The following is a 22989-nucleotide window of genomic DNA, read 5'->3' as shown; positions in this document are numbered from 1 at the left end:
ATCCTTAAAATATAGCTGAAGAGAGGCAAAACTGTTGTGTTGAGGGGTGAGACAGTCTCCCTGGGGTTCTCTAGATTTTATTTGGTTCAGCCGTGTCTGGATTAAGCTTGATCTAACTAGCTCTTTGTATAGCCTTAGACCTGACCTGATGTTGGGAAAACAAAAACTGCTTTATTAGGCTAAAAGGAAAAGGTGCTTTAGAGCTGACCATCCATTCCAGCTAATCCATTCTCACTCTGTTTTTGATTTAAAATATCAAAAGTAACTCATCAAAAATAATTATGATGCTATCTTGGGAAGCAGATATCTGTACAGTTTGTACCTTTTGAGTTGCTATTGTAAAAGCATGAGCCTTTCTCTACTTTAACTAAAGAATTAAGGCCTAGACCCTAGAGGTGCACTGATACATCAGTCCGATATCAGATTGGCACCGATCTAAAGAAGATTGTCTGTATTGGAAGTCAGCCTGATGTGGCCAATAATGTGGTTGATAAATGCCCCATGCATGTGTGCAGCCACAGTGCAGCATGTAGGCGGTGAGGAGCACAGCACAGTAGCATGGAGAGCTGCATCCAGCTGATAAGCCTGTTCTGGTGGAAAGGCAGGGGGGAGGGAAGGGGCTTGGGGCAGATCAAGGCCCCTGTGATAAGGGAGGGAGTGGGGCTGGGGCAAGCACTACCCAGCCAGGGCAGAGCAGGGCATGGGATGGAGCTGCAGCTCAGCCAGGGGACGGGGGATGGGGGGGAAGAGGGCTCCCACTGCTGTGTGCACCCCAGGAGAGTGGGGGGGGGGGCCTGTGCCCCTGGATCTGTGTGGGGCAGGGGTGGGCTGCAGCTGCAGGCTCGGGCCAGGGACAGCACCGGGCTCTCCCTGGCAGGGGCTGATCTGGGCTGTGCTTGGGGTGGGGTGGGTAGCAGTGGTGCTGGGAGATCAGGTTGGGGGTGGCTCCTGTGAATTTTTGGGTGGCTGCAGCGCCCTGGTAGCCTTTCCCAGCACCACTGCCACCTGCCCTGCCCTGAGCATAGCCCAGCCCAACCTGCTCCGGAAAGAGCCCAGTGCTGCCCCTGGCCCCAACCTGCAATTGCAGCTCACCCTGCCCCACGCAGAACCGGGGGGCACCCCCCCATGCTGTCTCAGGGGGGCACACGCCCCCCCATGCACTCAGAGGCAGGAGCTGCCCCCCCCCCGCCACGCACACATCCCCTTCACGAACTGTGGCTCTGTCCCACGGCCCACCCCAGCTGGGCAGCACCTGCCCCAGTCCCTGCCCCACTCCCTCCCTCACTGCAGGGGCCTTGATCTGCTCCCCCCCACATCCCTTCTCTTCCCCCTCCCCTTCCATCACAACAGACTTACCAGCCAGACACTGTTCTTCAAGCTGCTGGGCTGCATATCGGAAATTGGATTGGTATCGGCCGATGTGCCTTCTTAGAACTCGGCTATTGATATCAGCCCCAGTAATCTCTATCGGTGTATCCCTACTGAATCCACATCCATTTTTAACTAACTCCTATTGAAATCATCTCTCAAAATGGGAGTTAGGTACCTATAGTATCTGTATGGATCTGAGCCTGAGTCCAGAAAGCAGTAGCATGCTCACAATCTCTCATGTGGGCAAGCCCACAGGAAGATAAAACTCATTGCCTTTTTAGTGTTGGTCATATAATGATTATGGATGTATTTGTTGGGGTGGGATGCAAGAGGTTTGTTCTTTACCTGCAAGGAACCAGTGACCAACATGACTGATATACTTTGGAGGAGCATACCCACACCTAAAACCACACTAACAAAAGATAAGAATATCTCTAAGGATTTGTATAATACCTGAGTTAGCCATAAGCTTATCAATGTTCTATAAAAGATAAAGACTGGCAATAGGAAGATAATTGGGAGGTTCTTGGCAACGAAGGATCTTGAATAAGAGTTCAAGAACTATTGCCTTCAGCCTTTTCAAAGGAATGGATTGACAATTTTATCCAGTTACTATTTTGTTCAGTATGTGGTAAGCTCCAATTAAAATTAATACTTTATATATACTAGATCGTCTGCAAAAGTAGTACAGTTTAAGATTATGGAAAATAACAGAAGTGGGTTACAGTCAAACTGAATAAGAGTATAGTATTTTTATAATTTTTTTTTTTATATATATATAATTTCAGTTCTCCCTCAGCCTAACATTTGTTAGTTTAGGTGATTGCTTATCTAAGTGGTGTAGGGAGACATGGCCTTGCTGGATTAGTTCAGGGAGTACATTCCATCTGTAAGGGAGGCATGTGGGTGGTTGTGTTAAGAAGATGATAAATAGGGTGGAAGCAGGTAGCCTTATTAGGGCAGCAGAAAAGGGGAGTGATCCAACAGTGGATCAACATTCTCTGCAATGGACCTTATCCTGCAATGGAGCAGTAACAGTTCACGGTGTTTATCCACAGAAAGGACATAGGCACGTAGGCAGAAGTCTAATTCAGCTCTTTCTGATCCTAGATAACAGTGGATAGAACTGAAATAGAGAATTTGTTTGACCCTGTCCCATATTTATACCACCTAGACACTGTCCTATCAAAGTCTAAATCTGAGGGATTTTATCCATGAAATCCCCTCCTTTACAAGAAGGAATCCAGTATCACAAGGCTACTTACCATTCAGTGTTCTTCTGTTTTAGACTGTTTATAACCACGTCTAAATTTTCACTATGTTCTACAGATTTAGCACTAATGGCAATATGTTCAGCTTATAAATTGTTTTTTGATGGACACAAGATGGAAAAAATAGAACCAGAGCAAAAACTCACTAATTTAACTTGTATTTTTAAGTGCTTGCTTGATTCAGAAACCATAAAGCTACTTTTTATTGCTGTGAGAATATAGTAAATCATTTTAATGTGGCTCTGCTAAACCATTTCTTAGAACCTGTTTCTTAGAACTTCATTTTCTTTAGCAGTAGACTACAAAAGATTTGAGTTTGATATCTGTGCCAGATTGCCTCGTGGGATGTGAGAATGTTGACACTGAACAATTATGTTGACAGTGTTGATGTTCATACTTGTTCAGTAGCAAAGTTGATTTTTTTCAAAAAATAGAATCGTGAACATTGAAAACATAACCTAGTTGACTGGGAGGATATTGGTGATTTAAGAGTGGAACAAGAAACCTACCAATAGAGCTTGGTAATAGAATTCATGTTAAAATAAAGCGAGTATTTTAAAGTAATATATTCTGGAAGTAGTTAATCAAATAATACAACTGCACAAAAATAACTACATAGTCACACCACTGAAGTTAGGAAATGCCAAATTTAAGGTTGCCTGGGTCAACCTTATTTGTACTCTTGGCACATACAAATCATCGTACATACTTTTAATTCCTATGCATGATGATACATGTGTGTAGCTTCCTATGTTTTAAAAAAGACAGACTAAAAAAAAAATCTGCCATATTAATACCTGTGTGATTCATCAGCAGGGCTAGAACATTTAGATCTACCACACAGACTTTTGCCACTGATAGCAGTAGAAGTTTATCATTTTATACCAATAGTAGAAGGTAATGGGACAGGTTTCAAGTGAGCTGTATAGTTATTTTCTGAGTCTCACCATTCCTCTGCTTTCAGCTAAATTGCATTCCTTTCTGGACTGTGGAGAGTATGCTCAGAGATTTGTCTGCTTAGTCATGCTAAGTTCGACTCTTCCTGTTCTGTCCCAGAACTGTCTCTTCCCATCCTACTCCCACTCCTCTTGCTTATCTTGTTCCATTCCCAATAACCCTCTCTTCTAGCTCTCTCCCCAGTCTTTTCCCTCAAAACTCTCAATTACAATGTCTCTTTCTACCTCTTTAGCTGCATGTGTGTCTCATTAGAATTTTAAGAAATTTCAAGTGTTAAACTTCAACACATTTATTGAAGATGTGCTGACTGAGCTTTCTGGAAGGCTAACAACTTGACCAACTTTTGCCAGATTTTCACAGGGACAAAAAGCACGTTCCTGATGGAAAGGCTATTCTCCTGCCAAATTGTCCTCCTCTTAGGAGGAGGGAACAAGAACCATAGATTGGACAGATGAGACCTGACACTGGAGAGGTAGAGCTGCCAACAAGTTTCTGTGCCAAAGCATGCAGTCATTAGAAGTTCTTGAGACAATTGTCCTAAGAATAGTTTTTAACATGTCAAAACAATATATTTCCCCTAACCTTACTCTTAAGAAATGTCTGAATCTTTTGGCTGAAACTCTCTTAAAAAAAAAAAAAAGAAAAGTCTGCCTGAGGCAGAAAGTCACCATGGGAAACTTCAAGTCACTTGCAATTTGGCAAAGTTTCAAACACCACAAATAGGATCTCATTATGAGAAGCACTGGACAACCTCATTTAATAGACTATATTGCTAATCCACATAAAGTATTGCACAGCAAACTCAGAGACCTTCAGAGTATAACTGAAATTACTTCATAAACTGTTTTAGAAGAAATACAAAATTTAATTAATTTAATTCATAAGAGGATACAGTATGTCCTAGCACTATAATTCCTACTTCATTTGGAATCTCATTTGGTATGAAGGTATTTATACTTAAACATTTCCCACCCAGACTTTTGAGTGTATTGTCAGGCTTGTGCTGTAGCTTCCAAATCCAAATTATTCTGTGTTTAGGATGGTGACCATATCTTGAAAAGCACCAAACACGTTTCCTGATGCAATAATGTCATTTTAATATGGTTACATACTTATTAATCAAACACGTCTAAACATTATGGAAAACAATTGAGGTAGGGGGAGCCCCCCATTTCTTATGTTCATCCATGATTGGTAGAGAGTTTCTGTTTTGCTCTTTTGTGATTCATAAGCCACTTGTTGAATGAGTTGACTGGGGCATGATACAGTGTAAAGCTAAGTGAAATGCAAACATCAGCCCACCAGGCATTTAAAGTTGTTTTGGAGTGAAGAGGAAATATGCAAAGAGTGCAGTTTAAATGTAATGCCCCATAGCAAGTATTTTTCCCCATTCGTGTGCTTCCTCTTTGACCTTCTGGGCACTGACAGACTTTGCATAAAGCACCATGAGTTAGACTAGCCTCCCTGACCCAACAGACTTTTGCCTGTTAGGGATGGGGCAACAAGCTCCACTTGAGAGCCAACCAAGTAGAGGAGCCTGCCTGCAGCCTGTCTCCTTTAGACCTGCCCCCTACCCCCAGCTCCAGTGCTATCTGCAGAAAGGTGTTGGGGGGGGGAAGGGAGAGGGAGCAAACTGTGGGCTAGTGTTTGCCTGGCCTCAGCTGGAGGGAAGGGAGCTGGCAGGGCCCTGACACAGAGGAGCTCCAGTCCACCCCCCTCACTCCTTCCCCCATTCATACCCCAGCCCACAGCTCATTCTCCCTCCCCTTCCTGCAGACAGCATTGGGGCAAAACTGGACTGCATCATCCCAGCTCCAATTGCACGATAGATTGACCCTAGGGAACAGAAGTTCCCTAAGGCTCTCCAAAGTGGAGCACCTTCATCTGATCTGTTATTAGATGAGGGTTAATTTGTCACACGATTGGCCTCTTTTAAAGCACTCTGCAGCCATGCATGTGTCATGGTACAGCTGTAGAGTGCTTTCAGGGAGCCAAATGCATGACAAATGTAACTTTTGTCTGCGCCCTCAGTGTGCCTGTATGGCACCAGTGAAAGACAAAACTGTGCTGGTTTTCCATCCCCTTTAATGAAACAGAAAAGCTACTGTACATAAGAATATTTGAAGTTCTTGGAGAGCCATGTAAGGCCTAATGTAAGTCTTCAGTGGAGAATTTTTTTTTAGTAGAGAATGCAGGCCAATCAGTAAGGAATTGTCTTTGTGATATAAGAGCTTGCTGTAAAATAGGAGAGGCATTTTTGCCAGGAAAGGCTTCTTTGGTAGAAATACACAAACAGAATATTTCTTATGAGAGAGAGGGAGAAAATATGGCAACAGAAGTTGCTAGTTTGAACTTCCGGCTTTGGCTGGGCACTTCAGAGACTCTCTGCACGTTAGTGAGTTCCCACCCACCTGCTGTAATGTATAGTCAGATATGGAGCCATACTTTCACCACTGTGCACCTGGAGCTGCGATGAGGGGAAACAGAAAAGAGTGTGTTGGGGGTGGATCTTATTTCCCATGTTGCTGCTATGACTGGCTTGTAAATTTAGTCTTCAACCATTTTCTAGAAGGGATCCATTGTTTTTTCCCTCTAAAGGAAAGAATACAAACCTTAAGTTTTTGGCAAAGTTAAATGACAGTCTGCCAGGTCAGGGGCACTGCTTGTTCCTTCTTCAAAAGAAGATACTGTACAGACTTTCAGTCTGAGGAAGAAAAAGGCTTTACGTACCACACAGGCTAAAATGAATGAGCTGCTAAAAGAGATCCAGGGGTCCAACCAATGTTTCACCCAGCATTGTAGTCATAAAAAGGGTTATAACCTAAATGAAAGGATCAGCACAGTTGAAACATGCTGAAAAGAATGCTGATGTTATATTGAGCCTGTGGGGGCAATATCAAGAAAGTTGGAGAGAGAAATTCCTAAGAAAGATATCCCTGTGAAATTTTAAGCAAAGTAATTTTACTCTCTTAATACAGGATGTCATTAAAGAGGTTTCAAATCTGAGCAGAAGTAGTAGCAGAGCATGCCTACAGAACTCTCTTTCTACCAATGTATGAGGTTGCCCTCAAGACATAATTATGAAATTCTATTCCTATTTTTAGAAATCTGATTAGGGGAAAAAAAAAAGCTAGAGAGCAAAAGATGCTTTTTTTTTCCCTTCAAAGCCATAAAATCCAGATATTTCAGTATTTATTATTAAAACATACTGCAGCTTCCTAATGAAATAGGAGAAGTTACTGAAGAATTGAGAATTTAAAATGCAGTAGATGTTTCCCTTTGAGACGGGGAGAAGAGAAAGGAGGAAAAACGTTTGTTAAAGATCCAGAAGAAGACAAGAACATTTTTTTGATCCTGTTGGCAACTCGTTACATGTTTTCTCAGGTAGCCATGAGAATCACCCTGTGTGCAAGGCAAAATTGTGTAACAGACTGAAGACAAAAGAAGAGAGAGACTGCCTAAGAAAATTAATTAATTGGCTTCAGCTGCCCAATGACTGGGGGAGCAGGGGCACAGATTCTTAAATACTCCAATGTTGTTTGGAATTAGTGATATATGGATGAAATTCCTCAGACAACACTGTATTCTCCCATCTTTTTACAAATACACCTGAAAGACATGTAGGGTGCATCCAGATGAGCATAGTTGTGCGGTATGTGGCGCTGCATACGTGTTTACCAAAGTTATGATTACTCCAACCCAGTGCTAGTCCCAGCCTCCCCTCCCCCACCCAGGGCAACTTGCTATGTACCAAAGCACCACAGGGGACAGATGTTCCCCAAGGACACGTAGCGGCAAAGCAAGGTTACTAGGTTGACCAAAAATTGTTGGTTGTAGGTTGACTAAGAAACTACCAATGATGGGCGTAGCCATTACTTTGGTGAAAATTCACTCTTTTGCTTCAAATTAGTGATAACCAGGGATCCTGGTTTTCCTGGATTTTTTCTAAAATAGCAAATTCTCTGATAAAAAATTGCAAATTCTCTGATAAACACCCCCAAATCTATTATTAAAATGAAAGGCCACTATATGTGTGGGCACGTGTGTGTGTCCATCAGTTGAGCACAATGTTTTCTTTATTTTAAAGCAATTTGGAAGCCTACCTGTGCCTCAGTCACTATAATAAAATAAATTCTAAAGACCTATAAATGTTGGTATTTGATTTTGGGTTTTATATCATGGAAAAAATCACAGCTTCCCCTGGCCACTTTAGCTCACCAGGATGCAGGTCCAGGCCCCTCACTCCCAAGCCATAGCCTCCCCAGTCCTGCTGGTGCCCTCCCCACCCATAGCCCCCGGCCCAGCTTGTGCCCCTCACTACCCCCCACAACCCTTTGGCCCTGATCATCCTTACTCCTCACCACAGCACACCCCCCAGCCCTGCTGGAGGGTGCTGCCAGGGCTACGGGGCCAGGGACCTGGGTCTGCTTCCTCCTGCATGGATTCCAGCTCCTCCCCACTCTGCTGTCTACTGTTGCTCCCCACTACTGCGCACACTCCCAGAGGGGCAGGGGGGACACTTGCCCCCCAAATGTGTGCATAGGGTGAGGGTGGGTGTTGGCTGAGCACTGCAGACTTAGGCTCCCTGCCCTGCTGCCCTCCCCCAGGGCCTCTGCAGCCCAGTGGGTACGATCCAGCGCTGCAGGGAACAGCGGGGCTGTGCGAGGAAGCTTGTTGCTGCTGTGAACTCTGCGCTGCCATGGTGAGGTATCCCTTGCACATATGGCTGCAGCAGGGGTGGTGGTGTGGGCAACTGAAGTCTTGCCATGGCAGCGTGGGGCTTGCAGCAGCAAGGAGTTTCCCAGCATGTCCTTGCTGTTCCTTGCAGCACTGGGTTGCAGCCACTGGGCTATGAAGGCCCCAGGGAAGGGCAACAGGGTAGAGAGCCTGAGCCTGCAGCAGGCAGTCTGCCCCACTCCACCCTGTGCACAGATCTTGGGGGCACAGGTTCCCCTTGCCCTCTCTGGAGTGCACGCAGTGCCAGGGAGTTGTCCCCAGCCTCCCTGTCTCCCAGACAAGCTGCCTGCAACCCCACCCTGATCCTCACCAGGGCCCAGTGGCTGTGCATTGCAGCCCTGGGCCTCAAGCCCCATGTGCTGCACGGACCCAAGCCCCAGCCTGCCCAACTCCCTCCCTCCCTCCCTCCCTATGGGGACCCCCCGCCACTGCTTGACTTACCTGCAGGAGCTGCTTTCCAGGCTGCCTGGTGGCCATGTGCATATACATGCACATGACACCCCCTCCTGACCACCCTCCTCCCACTTCCTCCCGGCCCCTTCCAAGTTGACATTCTGCCAGCCTGCAGAGAGCTCTTTGCAATAGTGCAAAATTCATGGGTTTCTCCGTTAAAATGAGAAATCCACATTTTATGTGGGTAAAGGGGGAAATCCATGGGGTTTTTTCCATGGGAAACAGAAAGCCTGGATCCCCAGTGATAAGTACAAATTGTAAATCTGAATACTTTATTACTGCCTTACAAAATGTGTATGCATTGATGTGACTTCCTTTTCACTTTTTCTCACGCTTAATTAAGAAGGTCATGTAATGAAGTGACTTTATAGGAATCTCATTCTAGGAAACTGTTCAGTGCCTAAATATATAGCAATCAAGCCCCTTGTTTTGCAGGTTCTACCAAGAATCTCCTAGATACTTTTTATTTTAAAGATCCCTCAGTACATTGAACTTAGTTATAAGAATAATATTAACAGGGTCTGGCTTTGCAATATAGAGAAGGCTGGGAACTGGCTTCAGCAACCTTATGGTCCAGTCGCTGGGAAACTGACTTCGAGGACAGACCCAGAAAGTGATAGTCAGTGGAACTGAATTAACATAGCTCATGGTAACCAGTGGTGTCCCCCAGGGCTCCGTTCTCGGACCTGTATGCTTTAATTTATTTATAAATGATCTAGACTCTGGTGTCAGAAGTGGACTGGCTAAGTTCACTGATGACACCAAACTATGGGGAAGTGTGGTCACTCTAGAGGATAAGCTGGCAATCCAGGCCAACCTCGACAGGCTTGCAAGGTGGGCGGATCAAAACCTGATGGCATTCAACACAGAGAAATGCAAGGTGCTTCACCTCAGGACATGGGCAACTGGTGCCACCTGCGTCGGGGGGGGCGACCGGGGGGGGTGGTCCCCCACAGCCAATCTTATTGTCCGGAACTCACTGACCGGGAAGCAGCCGTGGCACTCCTGGAAGTGGCTGCGGTGTTACATCTGGTGCTCCCACTCCCCAGCTGGTGCTTGCAGGGGGGACAACGGTGCTCCCACCTGCCCCCACCCGCCCATGCCTAAGTGAGGAGCGCAGCTTCTCAGGGGGTGCACATGCACCCCCTACACATCACCACTACCTCAGGAGAAACAACCCGCATCATACTTATAGACTTACCAGTGCTACGCTCGCTAGCACCATGACTCAAAGAGACTTGGGGGTCACGATTGACGACAAGATGAATATGAGCCTCCAGTGTGATGCAGCTGGCAAAGCAAAGAAAACTCTGGTTTGCATCTACTGATGTATCTCAAGCAAGACCCAGGAAGTCATCCTCCCACTTCATTTGGCTTTGGTGAGGCTGCAGCTAGAGTACTGCATCCAATTACGGGCTCCACAATTCAGAAAGGATGTGGAGAAGCTTGAGAGAGTCCAGAGGAGAGCCACGCACATAATTAGAGGACAAGAGAGCAGGCCTTATGAGGAGAGGCTAAGAGCCATGGGATTTTTTCAGCCTGGAAAAGCGTAGGCTCAGGGCTGACTTGGTGGCAGCCTATAAGTACATAAGGGATGTGCATCAGGAACTGGGAGAACATCTGTTCACCAGGGCACCCCAAAGGAAGACAAGATCTAACGGTCACAAACTCCTGGAAGAACTTTTTAGGCTGGACATAAGGAAAAACTTTACTGTCTGAGTCCCCAGGGCCTGGAATAAACTCCCACTAGAGCTGTTGCAAGTGTCGTTTGACCCCAGTTGACTTCCTGCCCCTTGGGCAGAGGGCTGGACCTGATGATCTTGCAAGGTCCTTTCCAGCCCTAATGTCTACGAAATCTATTAAACTAATTTTAAAATGAAGGAAGAGAGTAGAAGATCCAAAAAAAAATTGAGACACAGATATAAGTAGATTGTAATTGTTTAGGAACCAAAATGTGTTACAGAAAATTTTCAACAGATGCCAAATATGAGAGACTGAATTTGCTTGTTAAGAACCAAACTGAAAAAAACCATATTTGATGTAAAAAGCCAAAATATTAAGCTCAACATTTGACCAGAAGTAAAATCTGCCCACCTTTAAATGAGCACTATATTTTCAGGGTTTTAGAACAATTTGAATGAGGGCATGGATAAACATATACTTGGAGCTGTTTCAAAAGGGGAAAGGGAGTTACTGGTTTGAAACAGGCAGCAGCTGTTATTCTGGAACAGTTACATGTGCACAAGCCCAGAGCTATCCAAATGTAGCAAAACTGCTCCAGCTCTAAACCTGGAGAAAGCAAGTTTAGTTTTTCTACATATTTATCACTCTGGGCTTGTGCACACACATAACTGTTATGGTGTAACAGCTGCAGGGAGCTTCAGAGCATCAGCTACCCCTCCCCTCTTGAAATCTTGCCAAATACATGTCTGTCCATGCCCTAAGTCTTAACAACCAAGAACTAAATGAAATATAACTATATATTTTGTTAACCTCTCCACTTTTGTCAAATCAAATAGATACGTCTTTACCAAAGCTGGTAAGGAAAAATCGCAATGGGTAGTTGCCACAAGTTGACGCATCCATCCCAGACAGCTACAAGGAACTTTATAAAACTTAACAAAGAGTAAATAATAAGTCTTCTGGCAGCCATTGTTAGCGCTGTATTGATGAGGTATTAGCTTCTATAGGAGCATCTATCAGTTTTCCCCTAATCAGGTAAGTATCTTTGTTTGCTCTTTCTATCCATTATAGATTGTACTGATGTTCTCATCGCTGTAGAATTTGACCATATTCCAGTACTGCATTTTCTTTATTTTTATGGCTATTTTCTTGTTAAAACTTAATGGAAAAATATTGGTCACAGTTTTAGCTGATAAAACCACATTATTGTCTACATACCTACATCACTAGCGGACAGTGTTTTTCACTCAAAGGCAGATAAGAGTGAGGAATGTGGAATTATTTATTCTGCCAGATCAAAGGCAGAACTGTGAACGTTATTAGTGTTAGATGTTGAAGAACCTTTGATCAGGTAAACTGGGATTTCTGATGGCATTCTGAGAACAATAGAGAATTGAATATAATCTTCTCAGATGAATACATTAAACCATTATTTTCACAGCCAATTATGAAGTATGGATTAATGGACAGAAGTTAGAAATATATATTTCTAGAGGTACCAGCCAGGGATGTGGGTGTTCTGTCTCCCTCTTTTTTAATTGGACATTGAAATACTTGTACAAAGAGTCTGTCACAATAAAAACTGAAGTAATAATGAAGCAATAAGTATCGATGTCCAAGAAAATTACACAAGATGGTGATAGAGTTGTTTTGTTACTTTCTAATATTCACAACTTCCTTGAGGAAATTAAGAATTAAATAATTCTGTAATAGTAGCAGGATCCCAAGTTAATTGTAGTATTCCCATAAGGGTGTTGACAGGAAACGTGATCTCAAGGTAAGTTGTTTGCATGTAAGAGATTTGTAAAATCCATATTCAGGTTGTTACTGGTTGCCTGCTGGGGCCAAGAATTTTTTTCCCCTTTAAATGTACTGTTCAAGTCCCCCCCCTGAAACATTGGACGTTGGCTTCAGAGTGATTGTCCTCCTAAATAGTGCTGAGAATCTCTTGAGAACTAGGTTGATAGGTCCTGCTCATGTGATCAGAGTCAAACAGGTATCCAGATCTGGAGTAAGAAAAAAGGTTTTCCTCTGCTCAGATTGGCAAGGACCATGGGGACAGTTACCTACCTTTGTAGTGTGGGGTGTGGCCTACTTCCTAAGATTTGCCTAAGCATACTTACCAAGTTCCACATTGGTAACACACTTTCTGTGACAAACCAAGATTTTGTTTGTTTTTTTTAATTTGGTGTCTTGTGGCTATGTCGTACAAATGGGCCCAAAAGCAGCAACCACAAGATGATTGAGTTTAGCATCCTGAGGAAAGGAAGGAAGAAGAGCAGCAGAGTAAGGACCCTGGACTTTAGAAAAGCAGACTTTGACTCACTCAGGGAACTGATGAGCAGGATCCCCCTGGGATGCCAGTCTGAAGGGGAGGGAAATCCAGGAGAGCTGGCTGTATTTTAAAGAAACCTTACTGAGGGCACAGAAATGAACCATTCCAATCTGCAGGAAGACTCGCAAGTATGGCAGCAGAAGACCAGCTTCACTTAGCAAGGAGCTCTTCAGTGAGCTAAAATACAAAAAGGAAACTTAAAAGAAGTAGAAATGTGGACAAATGACTAGGGAGAAGTACAAGAGCATTGCTCAGGCATGTAGGGGTGAAATCAGGAAGGCCAAGGTGCAACTGGAGTTGCAGCTAGCAAGGGATGTATGTGAAGAGTAGAAAGAAGGGTTTCTACAAGTATGGCAGCAACAAAAGGAAGATCAGGGAAAGTGTGGGTCCTTTACTGAATGGGCAAGGCAACTTGGTGGCAGAGGATGCAGAAAAGACTGAAGTACCCAATGCCTTTTTCACCTCAGTCTTCATAGACAAGGTCAGCTCCCAGACTACTGCACCTGGCAGCACAGTTTGAGGAGGAAGTAAGAAGATGAAAATGGCAAAAGAACAGGTTAGGGACTATTTAGAAAAGCTGGACATGGACAGGTCCATGGGGTCAGACGCAATGAACCTGAGGGAGTTGGCCAAAGTGATTGCAGAGTGGCTGGCCATAATCTTTGAAAGCTTGTGGGAATTGGGAGAGGTCCCAAATCATTGGCAAAGGGCAACTATAGTGCCCATCTTTAAAAAAGGGAAGAAGAAGGATATGGGGAACTATAGAGCAGTCAGCCTTACTTCAGTCCCCAGAAAAATCATAGAGCAGGTCCTCAAGAAATCCATTTCTAAGCACTTGGAGGAGAAGGTGATTAGGAACAGTCAGCATGGATTCACCAAGGGCAAGTCATGCCTGACCAGTCATGTCTGATTGCCTTCAATGACGAGATACGTGGCTCTGTGGAAGCAGGAAGAGAAGTAGACATGATATACCTTGACTTTAGCAAGTCTTTTGATATGATCTCCCACAACATTCTTGCAAGCAAGTTAAGGAAGTATGGGCTAGATGAATGGACTGTAAGGTGTCTAGTTGGCAGCCGATATCAAGTGGAGTGCCCCAGGGATTGGTTCTGGTGCCGGTTTTGTTCAATATCTTTATCACCAACCTGGAAAATGGGATGGAGGGTAGCCCCAACAAGTTTTCAGATGACACCAAGCTGGGGGGGTAGTAGGTACACTGGAGGCTAGGACTAGGATTCAGAGAGACCTAGACAAATTGGAGGATTGGACCAAAAGAAATCTCACAAAGTTCAATTAGGACAAATGCAAAGTCCTTTACTTTGGACAGAACAGTCCCATGCACAGTATAGCCTGGGGACTGACTAGCTATGCAGCGGCTCTGCAGAAAAGGACCTGGGGGTTACAGCATGAACAGTAAGATGAATATGAGCCAGCAGTGTGCCTTTGTTGCAAAGAAAGCTAATGGCATACTGGGCTGCATTAGTAGGAGAGTTATCAGCAGGTTAAGGGAAATTATTCCCTTCTATTCAGCACTGATGAGGCCACATCTGGAGTACTGTGTCTGTTTTTGGGCCCTGCAGCTACGGAAAGGATGTGGACACGTTGGAAAGAATCCAGCCGAGGACAGCAAAAATGGTTTGGGGGATGAAGGCATATGGCTTGTGAGGAGAGCCTGAGGGAACTGAGCATATGTAGTCTGCTGAAAAGAAGACTGAGAGGAGATTTAATAACACACTTCAATTACTTGAAGGATGGTTCCAAAGAGAATGGAGCTAGACTGTTTTCAATGATGGCAGATGATAGAACAAGGAGCAATGGTCTCAAGTTGGAAGGGAAGTTTAGGTTAGATATTGGGAAAAACTTTCTCATAATCACTGGAACAGGTTCCCCAAAGAAGTTGTGGAATCTCCATTCTTGGAGGTTTTAAGACTCACTTACAGCAGCCTAGCCAAGGAATTGTTCATTTGGGGATGGTCCTGGTTTGAGCAGGGGAGTTAGACTAGACCTCCTGATGTCCTCTTCCAGCCCCTATTCCTATGATTCTATGCATCTCTTCTTTCGTGGAGTGATATTGTATTACATAAACACCACCCTTTTAGATTTCTGGGAAATTGAACAATATTTTAGAAGCTTAGATTTACCCTTTTATCGATATATATGACACTGACTTTATAGTTTAAAAAAATGAAGAAACAGAATTTTAGTGTGTGGACAGAAGTTGCTTTTTTCACCATTTAAAGTGCTTTATTGCTGTGACTTAACAGAAGTGCATAGCTTTACAGCACTTTAAAAATGGGTACTGCACTTTAAATTAACCCTTGTTAAATGAAGTATTATATTTGAAGCATGTTTTACAGCATTTTAGCAACCTACAGTGCTTTAAATAACTTCTGCATGCTGGTCAAATTCCTGGTCAGTGGAGAATTTCCAGGAGGCTGTGGAGTGGTCCCTAGGGGTAAGTGCATGGAGGCTCGGAGGCCCCTCCCCACCAAACACTGCACTTCTGTCATATTTAAGAGCACTGTAACTTTAGAGTGATATAAAAAATGCTCTAAATTATAGTGCTGTAAAATGTGCATGGAGCACTTCTGTACACACCCTTAATTAAGCCGGGGGAAAAGAAATCACTACCTATTGGGAGAATTGTAAAGTAAGAATATTATATCACATGTAGTTTATGCTAATTTGGAACCTAGAAGAGAATTCTATTTTTCTCAAGAGATGAATGAACTAGATTAACAAAAAAACTTTCCTTGTGGAATACAGTAGTTAGCAATTTGGGAGTGATCTTTAGGAGCAGGAGACCCTTTGAATATCAAATGGCCTTGGGCTTTCAGATTCCTCAAACTGCTTTTAAGTCTCCTCTAGTCTTTCAGATCCATTCTCTATATACACAGGAAACCTATTGTAAGATACTCCAGCAAAATCTAGAATATTTTAATAAAATAACTAGCAACTGATATCAGAAGGGCTATGGAGAAGACAGGAAGCTCTGTTCATATTAGTGGTGTTGTTCAAAGGTGCAGTCTTGTCAGGGCAATAATGCATGTGGGTCTAGATAAATATCTGAAAGTAGTTTTCCTAGGAATTTAATTATTTCTATTGGGAGTTGGTAGAGTAGAGGCTGGGACATAATGATAGCGGAGAAAATAATTTATGAAATTCACCTCGGGGGGGGGGGGAAGGGGGATTAAAACCGTAAATATATAGAGATGTGGATACTTTCTACTGAAAATCAACCACTTAATTTTAGAAATTGAAGTGTTGATTGCAAAAATCTTTTATATAGAGGAATGTCAACAAAGGCAAGCACTACGGAAGAAATGTACAACCATTCTTCGGGGAAAAAAGAAGAAAACTGATTTAAGGCTACAGATTAGAAACAAACGTATGATAAATAACTAGTATGTATAAAGAATCAAAGAATAACTTTGTACCCCTCACAATGAAAAATACTTAATTGGTTCATGCACTGCAGTTTGCTGCAAAACATATTTTTGGTTCTGTGAATTCTTTTGAAACAGAATTATTTAAAAATACAACTTCCATTGTAAGCATCTCCTTATAAAAGGTACAGTCAGCCCTTGATTTACAAGGTGGTTACGTTCTTGAAAAAACACCGTGCAAATAGAAATTGTGTAAAAGATACCAAAGGTCTGTGGGAAATAAGGGTTTAGGTTCCAGATCTGGCCTATAATTTAGCTGATAAATGCCCATGAATGCGTGCAGCCACAGCGCAGCAGGCAGGCAGCAAAGAGCAGAGCCTGACAGCTTGGAGAGCTGCGTGCAGCTGGTAAGTGTGGTGTGGTGGAAGGGGAAGGAATAGGGAAGTGGTGTTGGGGGAGCAAATCAGTGCCCCCCATTGTGAGGGAGGAGTTGGGCAGGGCAGGCATGGGACGGAGCCACGACTCATCCAGAGGGCACACGGGGGGGGGGGGAGGAGGGTAGTTCCCATCACTGTGTGCACCCCAGGAGGGCCGGGGGAGGTGGGGAGGGGCGGGTAGGCTGGAGCTGGGGCTGTGCCGGGTTTTTCTTGGCAGGGGCTGGGCTTGGGGTGGGGAGCAGCGGCGCTGGGAGGGGGCTACGGGGAGGGACTGCAACCACTCCAAATTTTGCCATAGCCCCCCTGTAGTCCCCTTCCAGCGTTGTCGCCACCCGCCCCAAACCCAGCCTGGCTGGGGGAGTTGATCCCCTCCCTCCCCCCACACCCCTTCCATCACAACACAAGACACTTACCAGCTACACTGGGAGCAGCGTGGTAGAGGGGGGGCAGAAAGTGACCAGGTAATTCTAGGCACATTTGCGCATCTTGGCATCTGCGCATCTAGGTGACCATGCTACAACATGTAAAAGTGAATCCATACCATGTACAAAAATAAAGGGTCACAATTAATTGACCATGCATAACTGAAACAGTGCAAAAAAATACCATGTAAATTGAGGCCCAACCGTATACTAATTTCACCCATACTTGTAACTGTATGGGATTCTCACTGGTATCATGAAGCAATGTTTATCTATTTTTGTTATATTAATTTTTCACTAGATTATTTGTTAAGTAGTTAATGGGTTAATCCTACATATTTTATTGCTCCAAGAATGAAATAACACTTGTGAAACCCAGGATAACAGAAGCAGCACTCTCTCTGTTCAGTAAGGCCTTTGTATTGGGGAAGTCTTTAAGTGACTCATGTGGATTTTGTATGTGTGTTGACTTCGTAATCATTAAATGTTGTGTTTGTTATCTAGACTTTGTGGACAAGCCCATTTATGATCTGCTTTTTATTTATTTGATATCCTAGATTTTGTTTATTTTAAAATATTTTTGATGTACAGGTTAATGTGCTTTTGGTTTCATTTTGCCTAAAGAGAATAAAAATGTTGTTTAATTAGTGGTTTCCCACTGTTTTCAAGACAACCAAGGCATGATTAAACAACCTCTAAAATATTAAATACCGTGTCTCAATGCTACACTTAAAACTGTCAGAGTAACTATGGAATTATTAGGGCAGCTCCAATTAACACTCATAGGAGGGCCACAGCTAGCTTCCTGTGCATCATGTTTGCCCTTGATATTTCTTGTCATTCTTATCATTATTCATGAAAAATCTAATCCCTCACTTAGTCACTTTAAAGATCTGCTCGTAATAATCTGATCATTATTGAACTTTATCGGTTCATAGAAGTTACTCCCATATTATAAACATGTCACTGCAAAGTCAGTGAGCACATTGTTTTAGATCTCTGCATAAATGGAAATATATTACTTTTTTTTGAGGATGCTAGAATAGAAGCTACAAGAGTATTTTTTTATATTTTTACAATAATGACTGTCTTTTAGCATTTAATTTCACCTATTCAATGTTTATACAAATACCAATTAACTTTATTACTGGTACCATCTCTGGCAGACACAAAGTGCTAGATAGGACAAGTAACCTCTTGCAGTGGGGGTGGATATTAAATGCATACCTACTGAGAGAGTCAAAATGTGGAGTTTTCAAACTTTTAAGCTTGCTAAATGCATCAGAAAATGAGACCATTTTGACATGAACTTTTGTGGCATTGAATTAAGTCAAAAGAGAAATATTAATCTAATTTAAGACTTCAAAGCTGAAGCCAATGCCCTTTAGGACACGTGCCATTGAACAGCAGAATTAGAGTACAGAATAACTAACTTGTGCTTGATGTCACAATTTGTGTTTGATATTTAAAAGAAAAATTGTTTTTTTCTATTGAAGTTGTGTTGAAAGGATGAAGCCAGCATATCTTTTGCATTCAGGGATTTCTGTGCCAGTCCCGATTTGATGTTCAGATTAGCAGACATGACATCTTGGAAAAAGAAGATAACATAGTTACTTCTTTCAGAGGGTCCTGTTCCCCTTTACTGTGTTGACTCACACTTTGAATAGTCCAACTATTAATACTGGGGACTTTTCTGGGAACCAGCTGAGACTCGTGTTAAATATAAAGATTGTAAAAGCATTTACACTGTACATAATTAACAGAAAGCAACAAAACACATTTACATAAATATTTTACTGAACACAAATGTTTGCATAATTAACAGTAATCAATAAAATAAGGTGTGCTCATGTTTTAAAATTCATTGTTTCATTGATGAATTAGGCAATATTACTAATGAAGTAGTCCAAGTGCTTAGATGTCAGGAAACTCTTCTAAAGCTTGTGCTACACCACTGAAAAGAATAAGTTTTGATCCAGTGCTGGAGTATGCACCTGCTTAAGAACTCAGTAAATGCAACCCCTGGCATTACCTCCCACCATTGATCAGGATATGCAGAAGAACAAAAGATTAAAACAATGATGGATTTCAGCAGGAGACTGCAACTTCATTTATGTAGGGTATAGAAATGTTATTGTTGACAACAGGTACCAGTAGAAGCTGTTACTGTGCAAGTGTTGCATGATTTTGTAGCAATATGAGAGTATTAAAACTTGTCAAACTTCAACTTTGCTTCAGTTATGGTCAGAGTTAGAGCAATTTAGCCAACATGCGTGGCTACAGGATTATGCAGGTCTAACTATTTGATTGCTCATTAGTGAGCAACAGCTGTTGCAGCAGCTCCCACTTCCCTTTTTTAAAGGGATTGAAATTTTTTCTTAAGTTTAACAACCTTCACTGCTTTTATCTGCATGTCCTCTCTCTCTCTCACGTCAGGCATTTGCTTTGGTCCAGAATGAGATTAAAGGTCTCAGAGCAGAATTAGCTCCTGTGACTGCTCCCATTTGATTCTGTTTTCCCTCGTCCCTATAAGGGTGTCAGCCGATGCTTCAGGGAAATTCAGTTTATGAAGACTTAGCATCTCCTCCTTATGAGCAAAAAGTTGTCCAAGAACATCTTGAGTTTATTTACCTCAAGGAGTGGTTCTTCTATCCTTTATACTTAGGAGCAGCTGTCAGTTTGCAACAGACTATTTGTGTATTTTCCCTTAATATTAAAATTCCTATTCTTAGTCTTCTGAACTCAAAATGTACTGTCCAGTGTTCTAGGGGAGGCAAAAAAACCCCCAAACTTCTCTGGCCCTCTGCTAATTCGGTTCACTAGGCAAAAATCTTCATTAACAAAACAGGCAATCAGTTGGACTCATAGCATTCTGGAAGTGCAGCTCAGTATTTCTTAACAATAGGGGAAAATAGGCAGCAATAGAAACAAAACGACCCCAGAATAACTCCTGGAAAGGCTTTAATTTGAAAGGAAAGGCTGCGGTAGGTTGCCAACTTGCAACCTACCCTCTCACCTGACAGGCCAGTGGGCAGTAGAGAATGCCATATCCTCTTCCTGGCACAAACTCCTGTATACTTTGGGGCAAAAGGAACAGCCCACTTCCCAGGAGCCCACTGCCCTCCCAGGAACTGGCTGTCATAGAAGCATAGATTGGAAGGGACCCTCATCCAACTCTGGGTCCTCTCATCCAACTCTGTACACATGTAGGCTGCATTATTACTACATTATCCTAGACACATGCCACTTTGCCCTCTACTTGAACATCTCCAATGAGGGAGGTTGGACATCTTCCTTAGGCAACTTTGTCCACTGTCCTACTGCTCTTACAGATGGGAAGATTGTTTCCTGAGATCTGGTCAAAATCCCTTTTGCTGCAGTTTTGCCTTTTATTCTGCAAGGGAGGGCAATGTTTCTTCATCTTCTTTATGGCAGCCTTTTAAGTATTTGAAAGCTTGTATCTTTCCTTAACCTCCTTTTTTCCAGACAGAACATAGCCTTGTATTCCTCATACAGTTTGTATTCCAACCTCTTCATCTGTGTACTCACCTCTGGATCCTCTTAAGTTTCTTTACCTTAATGATTCTCAACTGTAGTGCCATGGCAACCTGGGCGGTGAGATCCTTTTAAGGGTAAAACACAATATTAGCACTGTTAAGTGTGCAGCTTACACATGATTCACAAGATAAACTCAGAAATTCCAAATAGAAATCCATAATGTCAAAAACATTGGGATCCGTTGTGGTCTTCCTCAGCTCTTTGCCACAGAGGGGCCCTATTATTTTTACGTAGTCAAAAAACAGCTAAGAGCTGGCATTTTCTGAGGGATGCCATGAGCCTATAAAGTTGAGGACCATTGTTCAGCATCCTATGTAAAATAATGCCCCAAACTGTGTACAAATTTCCCTTCTCCCTCCACATTGAGACAAGACAGGGCAGCCCCAGGGCTGAGAATTCATGTGTCTGTCTACTTATATTGAAATAGTGTTAGAGCAGGGGTCAGTAGCCTATGCTTTGTGGGCTGGATCCATCCCATGAAGAGTTGTGATTCAGCGCATGAAGGCTTGACCTAGCCTTTGGTCATGCTCAGCAGCAGGGAGATCAGTGCCACAGTGTGGGGGGGAAAAGCCAGAATGAAGGCCTCCTCCAGGAGTCTGTGCCTCCTTACTTCAGGAGTCACTCTTTTTTTTATCATTAAATCCACTGTTGACCATTCTTGCTGCCACCAGTAATTGGTGTCATTCAGCAAAGGGGGATGAGTCACAGTGGCAGAGACTGCAGTAGGGGAGTGCAAGAGTGCCCATCAGCTTTGGGAAATGCTGGCTGAGGATGACTAGCAATAGCACATGGCAGCAGGGCACAGTAAGGAAAGTAGTCAGGTAAGAATTGGTGGTCACCTTAGGGCTGAGCCACATTTCTTTGGCCCATCTTTGTAAAAAGTTGCCAAGCCCTGTATTAGAGGGAAGTAGGGTATTCGTGCACTTAAAGAGAAGATTTTCTGCCTTGTCCTCTACTGGCCACATGTATTCTGGGCTGTGACTGTAGGGGCCGAGGGGGATCCGGGAAAGGGTCGGCTGGGTTGTGGCCACAAACCCGGCGCGTACAGATGGGTACTTTCGACTGCTGAAGTAGAATTAGGCACAAACGCGTACTGGTTCAAACAAAGATGGCTTTACTTACAGTGTCGAGATGTATAGCGTAGGAAGAAATTTAACTTCAGACTTCAGTGACAGTTTAACCGGGGAGCTCTTATTCGATGAGATATCTTTTTAAACACGAGCATGCAGAACACGGGGGTACGTCTGGGTCGGTCAGCGACGGGGAGTCGTCAGCGGTTGATCAGTCCACCACATTAACTCCGAGATGGACGTGGAGTTCTCCAACTTGGGCGGAAACTGCTCCAACCTTTTATACGGCTAGCAAGCCAATTGCTAGTCATCACGTAGGAATAATTTAGAACCGGCCAATAGTAATGTGTGAATTTGCATATGAGTGACGGGAACGCCAGGGTTCTCCACTGTGCCGAGAAACTCCCTCGTACAAAATCTCACCGTGCCTTGTGCTAGAAAGTTCCACTGTGCTGAGGCACTCAACCACTAAGCTCTGCCCTGACAGTGACCAGGCATTTTGCACCTTATCTTCAGTTTCTGGCAAATTGGAAGGCAAGTATCTGGCAACATTTATCTACTGTTATATGACAGCTGTAAGCTGGTATTTTCCTATGCCTTTGTAATGCTGAATCATTGTTGCATCATGGTCCTCTATGGAGATCACCTTGATCATTAAAGGCACTACTGATGCTGGAAGTAGTTTGAGTGCTTCATGTGCAATGCTCGTCAGTCTGTAGTTTTCATTGCCTCATCATGTTGTGAAGGTAAATACTAGAGCTAGACTTTTCTTTTTAGGAGCTGAACTTTAGACTCCTTTGTAATAAATGTAGCTGAGTAAGATCAAACCGTGTGGCAAAATTGATTCAAATTTCACACCTGAAGTTATGAATTGATGAATTGTAGATGTCAAAAAAGGATATTTTCTGCTCTGTTCAGGTGCTCTTGTGATGAGGGCATTCACCTTGAAGGAAAAAAATCTGTCCACCTTTAAGGATGTTTATTTAAATAGTCTTTGAACTTAAGACTTCCCGTGCAAGGTGAGTGCCCTAACTAGCAGGCAAGAAAGGTCGGGGTCACTTTCTGTCTCTCTCTGTAGCCCGGAAAATGTTAACGCTTTCCAACAGGAAGGCTGGGGAACACTCCCACACTAGAATAGCTTACAGTCTGCTGGTTGGGGTGCTCTCCTGGGAGATGTAGATACAAACCTTGTTGAGTGGAGAAAGGGTGTTAAGCCTGGTTTTCCACATCTTGCTAACATAAAAAAGGGGGTGATGCCACTACCATTGCTTCCCCTTCAGTTGTTTTAAAAGGAAGGAGTGACTCCATT

At 43.3% G+C, this 22989-nt stretch overlaps 1 protein-coding gene across 7 annotated transcripts in view; it reads left to right on the top strand.

The window, feature by feature from the left end:
* The window catches only part of CDKL5 (cyclin dependent kinase like 5), a 231113-nt gene that overhangs the window by 123145 nt on the left and 84979 nt on the right, over window positions 1-22989 (top strand). Inside the window, exon 1 of one of the 7 annotated variants that reach the window (XM_059720886.1) lies at window positions 11452-11507. The exons of the other annotated variants lie outside the window; for them this stretch is intronic. The gene's annotated coding sequence lies outside the window, so the exon portion shown is untranslated. Of the gene's footprint in view, window positions 1-11451; window positions 11508-22989 lie in introns of those variants that run through there. 7 annotated transcript variants of the gene reach the window in all.

Source organism: Alligator mississippiensis, chromosome 1 (genome assembly GCF_030867095.1).
Source record: "Alligator mississippiensis isolate rAllMis1 chromosome 1, rAllMis1, whole genome shotgun sequence".
Lineage (NCBI taxonomy): Eukaryota > Metazoa > Chordata > Crocodylia > Alligatoridae > Alligator > Alligator mississippiensis.
Note: the sequence above shows the minus strand (reverse complement) of the source record. Positions and strands in the feature narration are given on the sequence as shown.